The sequence below is a fragment of the Cnephaeus nilssonii genome, assembly GCF_951640355.1.
Source record: "Cnephaeus nilssonii genome assembly, chromosome: 24".
NCBI lineage: Eukaryota > Metazoa > Chordata > Mammalia > Chiroptera > Vespertilionidae > Cnephaeus > Cnephaeus nilssonii.
Window position 1 is genome coordinate 11,184,675 of NC_137095.1, and position 21,625 is coordinate 11,206,299.

Consider the following 21,625-nt stretch of genomic DNA (forward strand, 5'->3'; position numbering starts at 1 on the left):
GGACTCTATGGGAATTAATTTCTAATAGTAGGTAATTACAAAAAAATTGAATGTACGTGAATTGTATATGAATATGTATTTTTTAAAATTTTTAATTTTTGTTAATCCTCACCCAAGGATATTTTTCCATTGATTTTTAGAGAGAGTGGAATGCAGGGGGAGAGACACAGAGAGAGAAACATCAATGTGAGGGGCACATCGATTGGTTGCCTCCTGCACGTGCCCCAGGGGGATCAAGCCTGCAGCCAAGGTATGTGCTCTTGACCGGAATCGAACCCAGGACCTTTCAGTCCGCAGACTGACAATCTATCCACTGAGCCAAACCCACTAGGGCTGAATATGTGTTTTTTAAACCCAAGACCACTTTTTTGTGTTCCATGTATCACACTACTACAGCTTGTTTTCCTCACTTAAAATTTGACCTACATTTGGGCTCATTAAATATTGAGTCAAGTCCTCTCTCTCCCAGCAGTACAGCAAAATGATGAATGTGCAAGACATCCATTGCTTCTTGAACATCAGACAATTAACACCAGTGAGTCTAGGTTTCCTGGTCTATAAAACGGACAACACGGTAGTCTTTAACATGTCCTCGGACACCCTGCGGTCATTCATATGCAGCAATGATCATGGTGCCTGCTATGTAATAAATGCTCAGGAAATGTTATTATTTTCACATCTCCACTGATCCATTTCAGAGCTGCAAGACAGGGGTAATATTCATAGTCACATCACAGGATGCTGATTACATGAGCACATGTACAGACATGTACAAGGATCTAAAACATTTTCTGACTCCTAGTACATATTCCCTTAAAATGAGATGTTATTTTTCTCCTGCTTCACCTGTTCCTGGCCAGCCAATTCATTAGCTCTTAACATACCCTGTTTCTCTTAAACAATTGTAAAGGATAAATGCTTTTTTTGTAGTTAAAGGACCTCTCGGGTTTCTTTTGCCAGATCTTTTCAAAGCGGTGAGTATCAAACCTAAGTAGTACCAACTAATAATAGGAATGACTACTTCTTTTTTAAAAAATATATTTTTATTGATTTCAGAGAGGAAGGGAGAGGGAGAGAGAGATAGAAGCATCAATGATGATGAGAGAGAATCATTGATTGGCTGCTTCCTGCATGCCCCCTACTGGGGATCGAGCCTGCATTCTAGGCCTATGCCCTTGACCAGAATCAAACCTGCGACCCTTCAGTCCGCAGGCCATTGCTCTATCCACTGAGCCAAGCCGGCTAGGGCAGGAATGACTACTTCTTGCTCTGAGCATAATTTGGAAAAATTAATCCCAGCCCTCACTTTCACTCTCAGATGTTTAGATTGGGCAATGCCCCTCTCAGACAAACAGGTTACACTAAAATTAAAATGACTTTTCAAGGCTTGAGGACAATTCACCTAAGAAAGATGATGTTAAAAATTATTAAGGGCAGTGTACTTCCCTGTTACAATCTCTATATTTCAAAAATTAAACGTGTCTTGTAAAAAATAAAAGTGTTCGAGTGTCTCAAGAATAAGAACCAACTTTATTTAATCTTTGGAATATGACTGGCCTTGTACTACTAATTCGTGGATTCTGTGTGACCAATTGGTTTGGGAGGTATAAAGCTTAGGCAGGCAAATTGGTTATTATTTCTCCTGGAGGGAAAATATGACAGGATGGACTAGATATGACAGATGGAGTCTATTAAATTTACAAGTCTAAGTCCAACTGGCTGGTTACAATGGAAAGCCTTAATGACTTGAATCATAACTGATACTTTCATCAACCGTGGGTGAAAAGGGATTTAGAATATAAACTGTCTTAAAAGCCCACCATCTAAAGGGCCATGGACCAGTGCATTGGTATGCGACAACATCCATCCTAAACGCATTCCCCTCAGACAAACCACAGTCTTTCAATCATCTTGATTCTCTATGACTTTTTCAATGCACCTTGACTGACATAGAGTTAGGGTAGGGTGGTGGCCAGTTTGTCACATGATCCAGAGTCAAGGCTAGGGCCATGTTTGACAGAAAATCCATGGGCAATTCTTCAAAATCAAGAGTCAAGTAGGAAGCTGGTCAATAAGCCAGAAAGAAAATCTGAATGGATCACTTAATAACAAAGATGGATCTGATAAGGTGTAAGTATTTAACCCTAAAATACAGAGCCAGGGGTCATGCACTGAGGAAGCTGAAGAAATAGGGAGCAACATTCCAGGCAGGGCGACTGGGATGCATGAAACATGAGATGTGCTATTGCTGTGTCTGGCTTCTGGTATTGCACATGACTCTCACATGTTTAATAAATCAGAAATGGACCGGAGACCATCTTGTAATATAATCCTCTGAATGGTGGACATAGTGTATCCATGTTCTAGCCAGGAGCTATTAGAACCATATTTCTTAATTATGTTCAGTTCTACTGCATGTAGTAAGAGTTGAGCATGGACATAAAAAGGAAGAAAAGATAAAATTGAACATATTATCAATAACCTCTCCTGCCATCATTTAAAAAATAATAATTTATTGATTTCAGAGAGGAAGGTAGAAGGAGAAAGAGAAAGAAACATCAATGAAGAGAGAGAATCATTCATCGGCTGCCTCATGCATGTCCCCTACTGGGGATTGAGCCCACAACCCTAGGCATGTGCCCTGACTGGGAATCGAATCTTGACCTCCTGATTCACAGTTTGACACTCAACTACTGAGCAACACCGGCCGGGCTGCCATCTTTACTTCAGAAATCATTCCTTCCACAAACTCCTCAAAGATAAGAAATTATAGTTTATTCACCTATGTAGGTGACACCGTCCTAAACAGTATTTGAATTATACTTGGCAAATGAAAACATAGTTATAGAAGGTAGACATGAGCAATCAGTGCCAATGTACAAGGTATAGCCATTCCTTAGTGTGAAAGTCATTATTTTTTATTGTGGGTAGGGAGTGTGTACTAGAATCTTTGCATGTGAAAAATGGATGTGCATAAAATACAAACAAAGAAATTATTTTAAGAAAGAACTTGAAAATATCGTTTATCGAGTAGAAGATGATTTTTGCTTCCCCTTCAAGTCCCTCCATAAGCCTATATGTGGGAAACTGGGAGTAACATCTGGCAGACCAAAGATTTCTGTGGTCCTTGCTGGCTTGGCCAGGAGAACGTTTTTCTAACTTGACATGAGAAAGCTTTCACCAGGACGACAACAGTAATATGAGTCCATGACTGAGTGAGATTCCCATGCAAAGGAAAGAGGCATAATGAGGAAGTGACAAGTTATACAGGAAACGGGGTTAACTGATTTTATTCAGATGGGCCAGGGTATCAACTAAATTTATTTGGAAAAATTCAAATTTTAAACATAGCCAAGAGAATGAACATTTAGCTGTGAACTTTCTATTGTGATTTTTAAAAATATCCTTCTTGTTTATGCATAAACTAGAGGCCCAGTGCATGAATTCGTGCACCAGTGGGGTCCCTTGGCCTGGCCTGCAGGATCAGGCCAAAACTGGCTCTCCAACATCCCCTGAGGGGTCCCGGATTGCGAGAGGGTGTAGGCCAGCAGAGGGACCCCACTGGTGCACGATTGGGGCTAGGGAGAGACACCAGCTGGGAAGGGGCCAGGGGAGGGCTCCAGGGCATGTCCAGCCCATTTCACTCAGTCCCAATCGGCTGGACCCCAGTAGCAAGCTAACCTACCAGTCGGAGCATCTGCCCCCTGATGGTCAGTGCACGTCATAGCAAGTGGTTGAGTGGCCTTAGCATATCGTTAGCATATTACGCTTTGATTGGTTGAATGGCTGACCGGTTGACTGGGCACTTAGCATATTAGGCTTTTATTATATAGGATATCCTTTTACCCTAAAACTGGAAAACTATTTTTCTCTCCATTTATTATTAGAGACCTGGATTTTTTGTGGGTCAATGGGATCAGACTCTTCTGATAAAATGAAGCAAGGAGGGACAAGGAGAAATGTGGACTCGTTTCCTTCACTTCTCAGTCCATTTGAGACCAGAGCTCCATGACCTTTCTTCTTGTCAGTGTTTGTCTTATCAGAAACACCATCTATAAATTACTGATCTCATTTTCCATTCGGAATTATTTCCACCAAATAAACTGAAGTGACTAATTCTTCTTGCTACTCCCCTCCCTTTTATAAGGCCTTTGGATTCAACGCTTACCTTTGAAAACACGTGGGATTTGTGGACTTAATTACCCCTTCATTTTACTCCTTAAATGTTGTTTTCCACCCATTTTTCTACTTTTTTAAAATTAACCGAGCCCAATTTATTGAATTCTTTTCTTTTTTAAAAATATGTTTTTTATTGATTTTTGAAGAGAGAAGGATAGGGAGAAACATCTAAGTGAGAGTGAATCATCAATTGGCTGCCTCCTGCACGCCCCCTACTGGGGATCAAGCCCGAAATCCGGGCATGTGCCCTGACCAGGAATTGAACCGTGACCTCCTGGTTCATAGGTTGACACTCAGCCACTGAGCCATGGCGGCTGGGCCATTTCTTCTTTACACACGCTCCACTCCATTCAATTCAGTCTAAAGACTGCTGAGTCCATAATGAATATCTCCATTGAGTGCTGGTGAGATCAAATCTCATCCTAATCTCCCGGGTCACCTTAGAGTCCTGTGATAAATGTGGGGGGGACCCAAAAGCAACCACAGGGAGGACTGGCGAGATCTCGCTGGTATTGCTTCAGTGGATGGCATGTGTAGGTCACCTCCACAGTCATATTCTCTCTCCAACTGTAAAAGTAATGATTTGCTTCCTAAGAGTTCTCGGAAAATTGATTTGCTCATGCCTTCAAAGAGGCTCGAGGATCACAAGTTCTATGTATATGCTCACATTACCATCCAAAAGGGTCCTCTTGCCCCTGGCTGACACTGGGATGACTAAGTCGCAGTGACATTACGAAAGCAAACACGATGCACAGTCACTTTAATACCCAGACAGCACCAACCCGAGGGCTGATGCGGCAACAGGAATATGCAGGCAGCAGGCCAGCGCGAGTGGCTCCTGATTCTCAGAACCCAGGCGTGCGTTTAGGTGAGCCAACATTCATGGACTCTGCCCACGCCTCTCTCTGTGTAAAACTGGGCTTGGCCCCTTTTTTTCCGATTCCACTTTGCTCGATTATTAATTCTGAACTTGGCATAATCTCTCTCAAAGGGCAAAAAAGAGGGTGCAGAGGGAGAATTAGGTTGCGGTGAAGAGAAGCTGATACAAGCAATGAGGAGATCTGGGTGTAAACCCTGCCAATGATGAGGAACGACCCTGGGTGAGGCAAGGCCCCTCTCTGTGACTCCTTTTTTTTAAAAAAAATATTTTTAATGATTTCAGAGAGGAAGGGAGAGGGGAGAAAGATAGAAACATCAATGGTGAGGGAGAATCATCCATCTGCTATCTCCTGCACACCCCCTACTGGGGAAGGAGCCCACAACCCGGGCATGTGCCTTGACCATGAATCAAACTGTGACCTCCTGGTTCATAGGTCGACGCTCAACCACTGAGCCACCCCGGATGGGCTTGAGTATCCATTCTTTTTTTTCCTCTTTTTTTTTTTTTTTATTGATTTCAGAGGGAAAGGAAAGGGAGAGATATAGAAACATCAATGATGAGAAAGAATCATTGATTGGCTGCCTCCTGCACACCTCCCCCGCACTGGGGATTGAGCCTACAACCCGCGCATATGCCCTTGACCGGAATCAAACCTGGGACCCTTCAGCCCACAGGCCGACACTCTATCTCCAGAGCCAAACCGGCTAGGGCTTGAGTATTCATTCTTGATACATCTTCAGTTGGGAGAGGTCCTAGAGTCGTAGGATCCAGACATGTATGTTTGGGATAGAAACGAGGGCAAGAAATGTACCACCAAATAGTACATCTGTCTGGGATTTCAGGACAAGGCACCTTAAGCAGCGTGAAGCAGGAACAGCTACACGTTTCCCGGCATGCAGACCAGAGAGCGAGTCACACTGTAATGTGATCAGATCTGACAACAGTACAAACGAAGTGCCAAGAGCAATTACCTCCTCTACCCAGGCAGATAAACAGCCCCTGCCCTCGGGATTGGATGCAGGCCTCAGGACAGGGAGATGCTAAAGGAAGTGCAGTACTAAAGTGTCACACCCAGACAGTGCAGTTTCTTAAGACAATAATGAAACGGCTCCTGGTAAAGAATGAAACCAATATTATGTTGGGATAATTATAATAAGTAAATCTCCCTTTTCATTGAAATACCCATGAACATCATTTTATAGAGAATGGAAAATATAATTGCAGATTTGATCTGGCCTGGGGATGTGAAGAAGCTAACGGGTAAGAAAAGATGGGCTTATGTGGATAAAGTTACATCATTTATGGATGAGAGTTAATAACTATGAGGTGTTTTCGTGTCCTCTATAATATCAATTATTTTAAAACTAGAGACCGGTGCACAGATTCGTGCACCGGTGGGGTTCCTCAGCCTAGCCTGCGTGGATAGGGCCAAAACCAGCTCTCCAATATCCCCCGAAGGGTCCCGGATTGTGAGAGGGTGGTTCTCAGGTGATGCACCCCGGAATCCAGCTCCCTCCACTCTGGTTCCGGGTATGTCACCCAAGAAGTACAGCTGCCAAGTCATCACAGCTCGGCAGTACCTGCTTTGAGCATCTGCCCCTTGGTGGTCAGTGCACCTCATAGTACCAGTCAGATGCTTGGACAGTCGCTTAGGCTTTTATATATAGAGATAACAGTGGAACATTCATTGAATGAAATCTAAACTTCTTAAGGGATTGACCTGGTTAATATGCTTACTCTCACCATTGTGGGTTTTACTTTAAAAATTGAAAACACTTCTGGAGATAGATAGAAAGAGATGATAGACAGGGAGGTAGGGAGATAGGTAGATAGATTGATTGACAGATTCATGAATGTTTCAAGCCTCTTTTCCTTGCACTAAGATGAATATCCTTTTTTACACTCAACCTCCCTCCTCTGACTCTTCCCAGGATGATTTGGCAGGTCAGCTCCTGGGCTCCTTTTAGTTCCGGTCAGGTAAGAGCTGGATTTAGAAAGATTAGGAAGCCACTGGCAGGCTAGGTAACAAGTTTATGGAAGGAATTGGATGGGACTCGGGGAGGAGGACTGGGGTAAGGAGAAGGGAGGGACTTCTGGGTAGTGATAAATGCATGTCAGAGTCAGCGTTTGGAATCCGTACGCCACACTGCTGTAAATACCGTGCATGCCGGACACTGAGCAATAAACGAGAAAGAGTCACTTGTGACAAATCACATAAAAACACAACCACCATTTTATGCGATGTTATAATCACAGATGCTCACAAGTAGGGGCTGGAGACGAGTCATATTGTGGTGGTGGGACTGTGGCTGATCTACCTGATCATTTTAAACTTTCATAATATTATGATTTTTACGAACAGAAGCACAAAAGCGAGGTAATTAAATGCAAATTTAAAAGCCTATTCCGATTATTTGCATTTCCTCCATATGTTTAATTTTATGTATTTATTTGAACATGTTTTTCCTTGTTGCTTTTCCCCTTTTAAGATATTGTCACATACATCTTTTCTGATGGGATTTTTAAAGATGATAATTAAATCCACATATAAACATATGGTTATGTCTAGTTACACAATTAATGTTAATATATGGCATGTAATCATCATCTAATTTGAATTATATAGCATGTGGCGACATAATTATCACATGCAATGATGGAAGTGTCCTTAGTTAAGCCGAGTGAAGTGACTGTACTGGGTGATTCTTAAATGACAATTTGTTAGTTGCTGTAAGGGCTCCTGGGGGACAGGGACCGGCTGAGCCCTGCCTATTGTTAGGAGGAAAAAAATAAAACAATTGAAATACAGAAGAAAAGGAGGTGATGAGAAATGGGAGGTTTCTTGTATTGAATCAGACAGAAAAGAAAGAGAGCTGCCAGAGGTTATGTTCAGACTATTTGTTAAGCAGAGACGACTTCCAAGCTGAGATGAGAAATATATTATTTCAGATGCCATTTCAGGTTCACTCCATCGGTCTATGGAGAGCTCACCCATTAATCACAGAAGGGGGTGCAGGCTTAATATCCCACAACCTGGTTATCTCCCCTCCGCTTCATGCGCCCCCCCCCTTTGCTCTAGTCCCTCAGGACCGCTTTTCCGGGCCAGGTGCCTGCTACAGATGTCTGCCCTCCGCAGAAATGCCTGCTTCTGGAAAGGGCCAAAGCGGGCATCCCAACTCAGCCGTCGCTGAAAGGAGGGACGTGAACTTGCCCTTGCTCTGGAGAAAGTGATGAACTCCCGGGGCTCCGGCTAATGATAGGAAACGCGTAAGTGGACGAAGGATCAGGTATCAGAAAATGAGTCTGGGAGTAAGGAAACAAATTAGGAAGGCAAATGTAAGCTACACATGGAGGTGTCCCCTCAAGCCGGCTTGGATTAAGCTGTGGAACCGCCCGCCGGGAAGGTTCTGAGCCGCCCACGTTTAATCACTGAAAACCCCACAGGTTTCGACCCTGGAGATGAGATGCAGCATGACCTGCTTCCTGAACAGTGACCCTTACACTTGCAGGCGATGGGATATTTTTGCTTTGATTTGATTTCTTAAAACCTCAGGCCCGGGGACCTGGAGGCTTGCAATAGATGCCCTTTGTAAGGCTGAAGGATCAGGGACTCCAGGCATTCCTGGGGGGCTGCTGTTCCCTGGTCTGCCATGAAGGCGATCCTCTCCAGACATGGGGTGAACGGGGCCTGAGAGGGTGGGAGAAGGGTGGGAATGGTATAGCTGGCCCCTTGTTTACTGGGGCACCCAGATACACCAGCCCTAGTGCAATGGTGATTCCCCATAGACCGGCCCCATGACCAACATCCCCCTCCAGAGTGGTTAGTTAGTTATAGCTGAGGAACCTACACTGGGAACACATCAAAACCACCCAAGTCCACCGTTTACACGAGGGTCCCCTTGGTGCTCCGCGTTCTAGGGGTCTGGACACATGTGTGACAGGTTTCCACCACTAGAGTGATACAGAATAGTATCACTGCCCTAAAAGTCCTCTGTGGCCCACCTGTCCATCCCTCCCCCTTCCCCTCAACCCCAGCGACCACTCACATTGGTCCCGTCTTTGTAAGTCTGCCTTTTCCAGAACATCCTCCAGTTAAAACCATATAGATGCAGCCTCTTCAAATGGGCTGCTACCCCTGAGGAGTATGAATGTAAGGCTCGTTCAGGTCCTTTCGCGGCTTGATAGCTCATTTCCTGTTAGTGCTGAGTACACCCCATTCTCTGGAGGGACCACAGTTTGTTTATGATTCACCCCAAAGCACATCTTGGCAGCTCCCCGGTTTGGGCAATCAGGAATACGAGGGCTATAAACACCATGAGCAGAGGTCTGTGCGGACTGAGTTTTCAGCTCCATCACCGCGTGATTGTCTGTTAAGCGCATGTTTAGCTTTGCAAGAAACGTCCAGACTGTCTCCTGAAGAGGCTGCGCCATTCTGTTACATCAAGTTTGCATAGTCGGAACTTCTGCCACGTGAAGTGACCTGCATGGCTGTCTCTTACCCAGACAGTGAGCCCGGGTCCTGCCAAGAATTAAGGTGAGAGACAGACTGAACTTGGGCTGCCCCTGCTTGTGAAGTCTTTACCTTGAAAAGCAGGTGGCAGCCACCGGACACCACGTGCTCCCCTTGTCACGTGATTGAGTGCGTCCAGGGAAGAGACCCTGCGGTTTGCATTCTGCCCCTTGTTGTCCTTAGAAAAATGTCTCACCTTTCTCAGTGTCTCCATCTGTCACAGAGGTCACAACCCCTGTTTTGTAGGGTGATGAGTCAAATCAGCAAAGGGAAGACACTTAACCCAACGTAGGTAGTCAGTAAATACTAGTTCTATTTCCTTCTTTAAAAATATATATATATTTTTAATTGATTTCAGAGAAGAAGGGAGAGGGAGAGAGAGAGAGAGAGAGAGCGAGAGAAACATCAATGATGAGAGAGAATCATGGATCGGCTGCCTCCTGCACGCCCCACACTGGGGATCGAGCCCCCAACCCGGACATGTGCCCTGACCGGCAATCGAACCACAATCTCCTGCTTCATAGGTTGACGCTCAATTACTGAGCCACACCGGCTGGGCTATTTCCTTTTTTATTATAAAGAGAGGGGGAACATTTTAGCATAAAAGCCAAACCACAGAAAAGTTTTAGGACCAAAGATTTTATTGGAAAGGAATTCATCATCGGTTTCTTAGAAAAACGAAAGCTTAGGATCCATTTCATTATGTGGAACAATTGGATTGGACATGTGACTGAGAATGTGAAATACTAAGTAAAATACTTGTGGGAAAAGATGTATGTCCACATAAGAGTCCCCAGTTAGGGAAGCAGCCAGCTCAGAACTTCTGTTTAAAAGCAGATAACAGCCCTGGCCGGTTTGGCTCAGTGGATAGAACATTGGCCTGCGGACTGAAGGGTCCCAGGTTCGATTCCTGTCAAGAGCACACGCCCGGGTTGCAGGCTTGTTCCCCAGTGTGGGGCGTGCGGGAGGCAGCCGATCCATGATTCCCTCTCATCATTGATGTTTCTATCTCCCTCTCCCTCTCCCTTCCTCTCTGAAATCAATAAAAGTATATATTTTTTTAAAGAAAGAAAAAAGCAGATAGTAATAGCTCTGCTTGATGGAGCACTTACTGTATCCACGATATTGTTCTAACCATGTGATTCCCAGGAGGCATTATTTCCTCCCCCACCGAGGAGGAGACTGAGGCTCAGAGCAGCCCAGCCCTTGCCCAAGGCAGAAACTGACAAAAGCAGGTTCTGCATTGAGATAAGCCTGCGTTCTAGTTCTAATCGAATAAGGTGTAGACCTAGACCGGCCTCTGGAGACCCAGGGAGCCGAGACTGACTCTTCCTCAAGCAGCCAATGAACGAAGCCCTGGGAAACGGTTTAGCGGGGCTGGTCATGTCTCAGGAACGGCTGCTGCATAGAAACAGAGGCAGCCAGACAGCTGTTTCCGCCCTTTCTCAAGGCCTGACTTCCGCCTCTATTACGTGGATCACATTGGAAAGCAGGGCTCTGTTCCTCCCGGATCCAGGCAGCCACCTGAGCACAGAAAAGACGCGGCCATTCATTGCCGTCCTAAATGACTCCTGGCCTGTCGTGAAAGGCTGGGGGTGTCGCCAAGTTGGAACCTGTCCATTTAGTCAGGAGGCCCCCACCCCATGCCTGCCCCAATCGGTTCACGGATCATTTCTATGAAGCCAGGAAAATATAAAATTTTAAACGGAACTGAAAAATTAAGTCTAATGCTGCCCACTAAGGATACACACGCCTAAGTGTGTTTAACATATTAATTTATAGTCAAAAGCCAGAGTCTGTGTCTTCAATCAAACAGTAATTTGTCCCTGTAGGAAAAATTGATACTTAAGGCTGCCCACGGAACAGCAGCATTTGCAATATGATGGCGTTACATGTAATTCAGGTCATTTATGAAACAAATACATAAAATATATTAAAACCAACCAGCAACAACTCATGTTTCCTAACGGCATTAGAAGCCAGCATCTGGGAGTTACACGACTCATTTTAAAAGGCTAAATGGTTGGCTGGCGATTTAAGGACATTACATCCTTCAAGGAAACATTTGCTTTGGGTGGTTAATCAGGGTTTTATGTTTGAACCCTATGCCAGATTAGCATTTTAAAGTTTGTCATCAGTCTAAGTCAAATGTCCTTGAATATCATAATCACTCACTAATGTATTTTCCAATTTTTGTTTACTTTGATAATGATAAAGAACTCAACAATAAATATGCCTTTCAAAAGCAGGCTTTCTTTCTTATGTTGTTCAGAAAATGTTTTGTTGTGTGATTCTGACTACTTTACACACATAGAACTCATGATGCTTGTAGATTTCCTCATTGATTCATTAATTAAACAGACATTTATTAAGCTAGAAATCCATGTGTTAGCTACAGGGGAATAACATAATGAGCCACATGGACACCCTCCCTCTTTGGACGGAGCTTGAGGTCTTGAGTCAGAGTTGGCAAACTGCCTGGCTGGTGTGGCTCAGTGGTTGAGCATTGACCTATGAACCTGGAGGTCAAAGTTCGATTCCCGGTCAGGGCACATGCCCAGGTTGTAGGCTTGATCCCCAGTGTAGGCTTGCAGCCAATCAATGATTCTCTCATCATTGATGTTTCTGTCTCTCTCTCTCCCTCTCCCTTCCTCTCTGAAATCAATAAAAATATATTTAAATTAAAAAAAAAGACTTGGCAAACTTTTTCTGTAACGAGCGAGATAGTGTATGTTTTGGAGGCCACACAATCTGTTTCAATTACATAACTCTGCTGTCACAGTGTAAAAGCAGCCATGGCCAGCACTCAAATGAATGAGTCCCCCACAGGCTGCGGTCCCCTCCAAGGCACCAGCTAGGTACAAGAAGTAAGTCCGTGAACTCTGAGCTGCAAACTGTGGGTGAGAAATGGAAACTGGAATGTCCTGGGCACCTCATTCAGCTGTTGTTTCCTGATCTCTGCTCCCAAGTGTGGCTCTGGGGTTCGATGCTCAAAGTCAAAAAGCCCTATGGTCTTAACACACAGGATAAACCCTACTGAAATCAACAAGGTTCCCTCTTATCCATCTCCTGACTCCACTGGGATTCATCCTGTCCCAGTGCATCATGGGTGGCATCTCATCATGACTCTCCCCCTGCTTCCTTTGTTGGATCGAGTGCATTGCTACCAACCCCTTGCCTTTGGCTGCACAGACAGACCCGCAAAGTCTTGCCTCCGCTGGTTCATGCCAGCATCAGGCCAACTCTGGCGAATAAAGGACCACGCTCTCTCATTCCTGAGGCCGGGCTCAGCTGCACTGACCCTGGTCCGTTCCCATGTGGAAATGTACTGAATCTAACTCCAGTTCCCTCTGTCCTAGTCTCTGGACCTCAATGGGCAAATACCCAATCGCACAAGCAGCAAACAGCTCGGACTTTTCCAAGCCCTTTTGGCCAGAAACTATCTTGGCGCAGTGACTGCCAAAGCAGATAGGTGGCCCTGTGATTTCAGCCGCTTGGCACTTTAAATCCAGACGGCCTCCTTCTCCAGCTCCTCAACTGAGCATCTGGGAGACAGACAGAAGATGTCCTAATAGCCCCTGTCATTAAAACCCCCGTCTGTGCGAGCGCACAAAGGCCCTTGTCTCTGTGTTAAGCTGGGCCCTGCCTTTCAGCGTTGCTGTTGGCAGCGAGACAGCGATGGGTCCCTGCAGCTGGTCCTCAAATGTGCTGAGCTCCTCTGCCTCAGTCGGAAAATTGGAAAGCGGTCACGATCAAGAGCATCTGCTCTTTGGATTCCCACGAGGCAATATCATAAAATATGTGCTTGTCAGGTTTTACGTCGGTTGATTCTACGTGTATCCATTACGCCCCCGCTGCCCTGAAAAGGGTCAAAAACAAAATCAGTCTGTTGAGTTTAAGCAGAATTGGCCATGTGGGTGTCCTTTCTAAATTTATGAAACTAATTTCCAATATGAGAGCTTTAGAGTAAAGAGAATGAAGACCTAGAAAAGAAAAAAACACACACACACACACAATGGAAACTGCATCCTGAAGAACTTTTTTAACCTGCTGCTAATGGCAAAAGTAAAATGAGGCAAGTGAATTTTTTTTTAAAAAAAGCATGTTTTTGAGATTGATCTTTAAAGAGAGAGACTTCTGATGGCTGCAGAAATGTGTATTCCAGCCCTAACCGGTTTGGCTCAGTGGACAGAGCGCCGGCCTGAGGACTGAAGGGTCCCAGGTTTGATTTCAGTCAAGGGCATGTACCTTGGTTGCGGGCACATCCCCAGTAGGGGTTGTGCAGGAGGCAGCTGATCGATGTTTCTCTCTCATCGATGTTTCTAACTCTCTATCCCTCTCCCTTTCTCTCTGTAAAAAAACAATAAAATATATACTTTTTTAAAAAAGAAATGTGTATTCCAGAGACCAGAGAAGTAGACTGATTTATTAATTGTGTGATAATGTATCATTTTCTACCAGCATCAAACTCTTGTGAAGCTGAGCATTGAGAGTCTGTCTCACCAGGGAAGGTTTTAGTGTGGCTCTTGGTGCAATGAGGTGTGAGAAGGTAGAGAGGGAAATTCACAAGGGGCCTGCTAATGCTTTGTCATCAAGATGCCACCTGGAGCAGAGCAAAGAGCCCTGAATTAATTTTAAAAATCAGTGTACCAAGCACTTCGGGTGCATTCTCAAAATCTTAGAAAGGTGTGTTCAAGTAAACTTAGAATAGCTCATGACAGTTGATTTTCAATTTTCAGGAACTTTGCAAAATAGCTATTAAACACAGCCACTATTTTTTAAAAATAAAGACTATAAGTGTTCTATTAAATAAATTCAAATAAAAAGGCAATACTCAGAACTTATCAATTCCTATTTTACTACATTTTATGCTCGGAAGATTATTTATAACTATTATAACTGTATGTTGTAAAGATTGGTGGATTAAAATGTATCTCCTCCCACCTCCCCATATAGCGGGATCATCTTGTTGCTTGAAACAGACCACACTAGAAATATTTACACCAGAGAAATCGGCAATTGCTACAAACAACAGTGTAACTTATTATTTTGTTGCTTGTCTAGACCCAAGAAGTGTATGGAGAAAATAATAAATGATTCCAATTAAATTTAAAAGAATAGGGTGCCATCAGATCATAAATAATACACAAATTAATGAACTATTCTTTCAGGACTCTGAAATGACCATCATTCAATTCTGCAAAAATGTCACTTATGTCACCACCGATGAGCAAGTGACTTCTTGCATATGTCTGTATGGTTTCACTTTTGTCTCACTTGTAAATGCAAACTAAATTATCATCCAACCTTCACTTCAGAACTATACTTGCTAAACAAATGAAACCTCAGGTTGACAATGGATGTAAGAATTTGGCAAAAATCAATGCAAGTATTTTGTGATAAACAATTGGCGGTAGGAAATTTATAAGAAAGAGTGTTATATATTTATTATTTACAAAACGCATGCTACACATCTTTTAGATCAGTAAAATCAATAATAAATTTACTTATGCATATACGTGTATATATATTAACATTTACCAGCAGAGAGAGACTATCTTAGCCAACAGCACATGGTGAGCAAGGTTATGGGACTGAGTATGAAGAGTTGGGGAGAACCTGTCGGAGGTGAGATATTTCTAGGCCCCACGTGCCTTTATTTTTTTTTTTTAATGCAATTTCCTGTTTGTTTGGGGGTTTTCTGATGGTTACTGGGAAGGGTTGGTCTCTTAAAACACATCCCCACCTCCATTGACACCTCCTCCTCCCCCCGCCCCGCCCAGCCCCCGTTCTTCAGATTTTGTAATTAAATATGCACAAGTCGCACCAAATCTGGTATAGGTGGGTCTTACAACTGATATTCCCAAGAGCCATCACTGTCAGTCTTCTGACTGTTTCTCTTTCCTATAAAGTTTAACAAGATAGAGACACAGATGTTACGTCAGTCATTTTCTGGCTCTCTGGAAAGGAATGTCACTTTCAGACTAAACAGGTTCTCCCAGTCCTTTCCTACTGCGGGAGGTAGCAATTAGAACTGACGGGGGATCACTTTTATCTGCGGCTTCTTCCTTATCGTATCACAGCAATAAAGTAATGAAAAGAGCTTATTATTTCTTTTAATCCTCACCTGAGGTTATATTTTTATTTATTTTAGAAACACAAAGAGGAAGAGAAGGAGAGAGGGAGGGGGGGAGGGAGGAAGGAAGGAGCATTAATTGGTTGCCTGCCGAACCCACCCCAACTGGGGAATCGAACCCACAACCTTTTCATACACAGGAAAATGCTCCAACCAACTGAGCCACCCGGCCAGGGCAAGAGCTTATATTTTTATAGAACTTTAAGCTGTATAATGTACTTGACTGCCATTGTATCTGTTGGTGCTCATAATAGAAATAAGATATGCGGGACAGATCTCATTTAACTTAAGAGGAAATTGAGGCTCAAAGAGATGAAAGACATCCCCATGGTTATAGCCTTATTACATGGTATTTCAGGTCTTGTTTTCCATTGTCGCAGCACCACGTACCCCTGGAGTGGAAATGTGAACAGAATCCCTCAGGTTTATTGAGCAGAGCAAGGCAATAAAGAAAGATTATGCAGCCCAAATAAATGGAGCAGCAAAAAGCCCATCAATCCCTCAGTGCAGAAACGGGGCACTAGCAAGGGAGAGAAAAGACATTGGAGGTAAAGCTTTGATCCTTCCAAGTGCTTTTTCTGTAATATATTTTTAATAATTTCAGAGAGGAAGGGAGAGGGAGAGAGAGACAGAAGCATCGATGATGAGAGAGAATCATGGATCTGCTGCCTCCTGCAACAGATTGAGCCCACAACCCAGGCATATGGCCCGACCAGGAATTGAATCTTGACCTCCTGGTCCAGTGGTCAGCAAACTGCGGCTCGCGAGCCACATGCGGCTCTTTGGCCCCTTGAGTGTGGCTCTTCCACAAAATACCACGTGCGGGCGCGCACGTACAGTGCGATTGAAACTTTGTGGCCCATGCGCAGAAGTCGGTTTTTGGCTCTCAAAAGAAATTTCAATCGTTGTACTGTTGATATTTGGCTCTGTTGACTAATGAGTTTGCCGACCACTGTCCTGGTCCATAGGTCAATACTCAACCACCGAACCACACCAGCCAGCCCCAAGTGCTTTTTCTCACAGAAATAAAGATGGCAACTAACTGTGAAAATCTCATCAAATTCAAATCACAAATCAGCTGCTCCTTCCAGGGTAGAATCAGTAGCATGGGAAGTCACTGAAAAGGTCACAGGTAAGATCGTGTCTGTGAGCAGCTAACTTGTGCCAGATGTTCTACCTAGTATTTGAGGTCCATCACCATCGATTACTGAAATATTTCTTTGAGGGGGTCACTATGATCATTCCAGTTTAGAGACGAGGAAACTGAGGCTTAGAGGAACTAAATGACTTGCCTGAAGTCTCAAAACTCACATTTGAATCCAGGTCTGCGTAACTCTATTACCTGCACTTTTTTTTTTTAAAGAGAGAGAGAAACATCCATGATAGAGAAACATCATCAATCAGCTGCCTCCTGCATGTCCCCCCTACTGGGGATCGAGCCCACAACCCGGGCATGTGCCCTGACTGGGAATCAAACCAGCGACCTCTTGGTTCATGGGTTGATCCTCAACCACAGGACAACAGCAGCCGGGCCATTACCTGCACTTTTTAAATCCCTGTGCTAATCAGAAAGAAGGTGAACTGCTCATTTGGCGAATTCCTTACATGCAACCTCCTACTCTCTGCAAACTCTTTGTAGAAGCGGCTCCAGGAAAGACAGTCCCTGTCGGCGGGCTGGGAACGGCCCCAGAAACACTTCCATCCCACCTCTGACTCACATGCTTCCTGCCCAGGCTGGAAACAGATGTTGCCAAGACAGCTGTGGAGAAAATATGAAGAAAAAACCAACTTTGCAAAAGCAAACTCCTACTATTTAAATGAGAGTGAATCAAGTGGTTGAGTTTGGACAAAAATTGAGGTTCCTGTGTCGAAAAAGCAACATGCTTGCCCAGCACCACCAGCAAGTCGGTTCCCAGTGCCGAAAACCCCAGAGACTGACTCAGCCGGTGAGTCTGAGGAACAGCCTCGGTGTTCATTACCTCTTATCAGTCATTAACTGTCCTCCCACTCTAATATTTCAGTGACTTAGCATTCATTCAACAAATAATCACTGACTTCCTGCACTACTTATTGGGAAAATACAGTCTTAAAGGAGACACCGTTCTGATTCATTCATTTCTTTTTAAAATATATATATATTTTTTTATTTCAGAGAGGAAGGGAAAAGGAGAGACAGAAACATCAATGATGAGAGAGAATCACCGATCAGCCACCTCCCCACACGCCCCCCAACGGGGATCGAGCTCGCAACCCAGGCATGTGCCCTTGACCTGAATCGAACCTGGAACCCTTCAGTCGCAGGTTCTTTATTAAAGAACTATTTACTAAGTACCAAATGTAGGCATGGGTCCAGATGTTAGAGAACAAGGAACAAAATGGAAGTGGTACTTGTTTTGTAGAGCTTACATACTTAATGGGCATACAGAAGATAAGAGCTGAGCAAAGCAAAGATGTCCTTCAATGTCAGGAAGTGACTCGGGCTATGGAGAAACCACAGGGTGAGGGGAAGACCTGGAGGATGAGTGGAATTTAAACCAATACCAGGGAGAAGTGAGGGAGCGGAGCATGTAGCTATCTGGAAGAGAGCACTGTGCAGCGTATTACAATCCAGAGAGGGATACGGATATAAACCTATAGGAGAGAGAGCCAGAGCAAGGCCACAGAGCAAGGACATACTCATGATATGGCCTAGGAAGAGCAAGCCATCAAAAGGGGCAGGGAGGAGTGCTGTAGGCACAGGTGTGGCGGAGGATAAACAGCTGGAAAGTTGATGGGAATCACATTAGGATGAACTTGAATGTCAGAGATTGTCTTGAGGTAGTAAAAAGTTCTCTAACGTTTAGTTTATAATTTAAATTCTAATCTATAATAATAAAAGCATAGTCTGCTAATTTGACCGGACGTCCTTCTGGATGAAGCTGGGGCTGCGAGGGAAGCCCGGGTCCTGGGTGCCAGAGGGAAGCTGGTGCCGGCAGCCGGGGGAAGGAAGGCCTACTCTTGCATGAATTTCGTGCATCGGACCTCTAGTGAGGTTGTAAAGGAAGTGATGTTTAGAACAAAGGAGCCATAAATTTGTTTCTAATAATGAGTAGTAGAAGAATCCTAAGACTGCCGAGACAATAGGTTTCGATGAAGGGAGCCTGAATCATCCTTGATCACCTTGCACGTGGCCAGTCAATTAAAACACCTATTTAAAAACAAATTTTTTTATTATTGATCTCAGAGAGGAAGGAAGGGAGAGAGAGAGAGAAACATCAATGATGAGAATCATTGATCAGCTCCCTCTTGCACGCCCCCTATTGGGGATGGAGCCTGCAACTCAGGCATGTGCCCTAACCGGGAATCAAACGGTGACTTCCTGGTTCATAGGTCGACACTCAACCACTGAGCCACACCTGCGGGCCTTAAAACACTTCTGATAGGTATTTTATCATGTTTTCAAATGGGCCATCTTGAGAAACGTTGCGATGCTAGGCGTAGTTTGACGTCTCTACGAGCACTTTGTACAGTCTTTCTTGAGAGTTACTGAAAGGACCTAGACTCTGTGTGGAAAATGTGTCTCCGCAGACAGATGGCCTTTGTTCCGCGTTTCCATTTGTCACTCCAGGATTAATTTTTTAATGGACTTCCCGAGCTTTCAACAGTGTGGATTCCCCTCTGCTGTTAATCATCATGCAGATGGATGTGAGCTTTGACTTCAGTGACTATTTTTCATCCCTGGGAAAAACACTACAAGGGAACAGGGAGTGTGAAGGGCAAAGAAAGGGGGAAATAGGAGGAATTCTGAATTTTTATAAAAGAGGCAATGCTCCAAATGTTAGTTTAGGAAATCCCTGTATTTGCGTTATAAAAAGTATGATAAAATTAGCCAGTAATTTTCTGTGGCAGTGTTTGTGACAGTCTCATACATCCATGGAGTAATGGAATCAAGGAGAAATCCTGAGAAATTATCTGCTATTACTGAATTCTGCACTCCTTGCTATTCTCTGTTTTGTAGAAAACCTCTTTGTAATCAAAATGGGACAATACTCGGTTGATTAATTTTAAAATTGGATTAGAGAATGGAATCATTTTAAAAATGACATGCATGTCATACAGAATGTATTTTAAATTAATAACTTATATGATGTACTCATTTGCACAACACAATGTGGTCCTAGAGCCTATTTGTGTGTGTGTGTGTGTGTGTGTGTGTGTGTGTGTGTGTGTGTGTTTACAATGGATGGAGTCTGCTATGTGAATATTCTGTCATCATTTTTATACAAATTATATACATGATTCATTATTTAAGATTTCCACTTTTTGTTTCTTTAAAGAATGTCTGGAACTTAAAGATAAGGCAAAGCTACATAAGTGCAGAATTCTTCTAAATTTTCCATTTTTCCCCTTAATCATTCTTATTTAATACAATTTTTAAATGAATTGCCTTTGTCAAGTTCTTTTCTAAAGCTTTTAACTTAGCTGCAGAAAAACAAATTTCTTTTCGTCTTCATATTTTATCATTTGAGTACTTCCTATTTAAATCAAGTAATTAAATAACAAATATGTCCTACACAAGTAACCTTGGAAGGGAGAAAAAAAACAAAAGCCATTTCTTGGTGTGAGGAGTTTATGGACATTCAGTGTACTGTGAGCATCCCTGAGGCACCAGTATGACCCTGGAAGTGGGTTAAGTGAAGGTCACTTAAAGAGAGCTTTCTATCATAATTTATGAAGAGCAAGAAATTTTTAAAAGTTTCAAAGGGGCAAACATTGTAAAGGACAATAAGATTTTTTTCCTTTCACCTGGCCAGTGTGCCTCAGTGGTTGAGCATTGACCTATGAACCAGGAGGTCACAGTTCAATTGCTGGTCAGGGCACATGCCCAGGTTGCGGGCTTGATCCCCAGTGCGGGGCATGCAGGAGGCAACCAATCAATGATTTTCTCTCATCATTGATGTTTCTCTCTCTCGCCCTCTCCCTTCCTCTCTGAAATTAACAAAAATATATATTTTTTAAATAATTTTTTTCCTTTAAAGACTTTATCACAACCTTCAAAATAAGACTGTCTGTAATTAATTAACTGCTAATAATAGAAAGTGGATAAAATCGAACATTATCGCATGAAGGTATGACAAGGTGATGGCATGCCAGTTTAGGAGATAATTCATCTGAAGTAACCCTGAACAGGCAGCAGGCAACTTACTACTTTATGTCAAATATATTGTCTTTATAGCATAAAGTCCAGATCTATCTAACAGCAGTGCTCACTTTTCATCAAACTATAAATTCTTATTAATGGGAAAGTGTAACCCCAATATAAAGAGAGGTTGATATAATGATATAAAGTAGACTTAGAAAATGCTAACACCAAGTTTGGGCAAAAATGAGGAAAAATGGCCAGAGTCATCAGGTATTAATGGAGCGTAAGCTGATAACTGTCCCTCAAGGAAAATCTGGGAATGTACATTTTAAAATGTTTTTAAATGCATACACCCATTACTCCGTACCTCTAATTCTGAAAATTCCTAATAAATAATCAGAAAGAACCAAAAATATGTATTAAAAGTTCTCAACAGAACAATATATATAAACAAAGAAAGGAAGGAAAGAAGAAAAGAAGTAAATGTCATTAATATTAAACTAAATGTGTTATTCTGTGCTTTGTTTTGCAGAATCCGGTTTTCAAAATGCCTTTCTATATATTTTAATATAATTCTATTGATTTTAGAGAGGAAGGGAGAGAGAGAGACAGAGAGAGAGAGAGAGAGAGAGAGAGAGAGAGAGAGAGAGAGAGAGACATCAATGATGGGAGAGAATCATTGACCAGCTGCCTCCTGCACGCCCCCCACGCGGAATTGAGCCTACAACCCGGGCATGTGCCCTGACTGGGAATCGAACTGGGACCTCCTGGTTCATAGGTCGATGCTCAACTACAGTG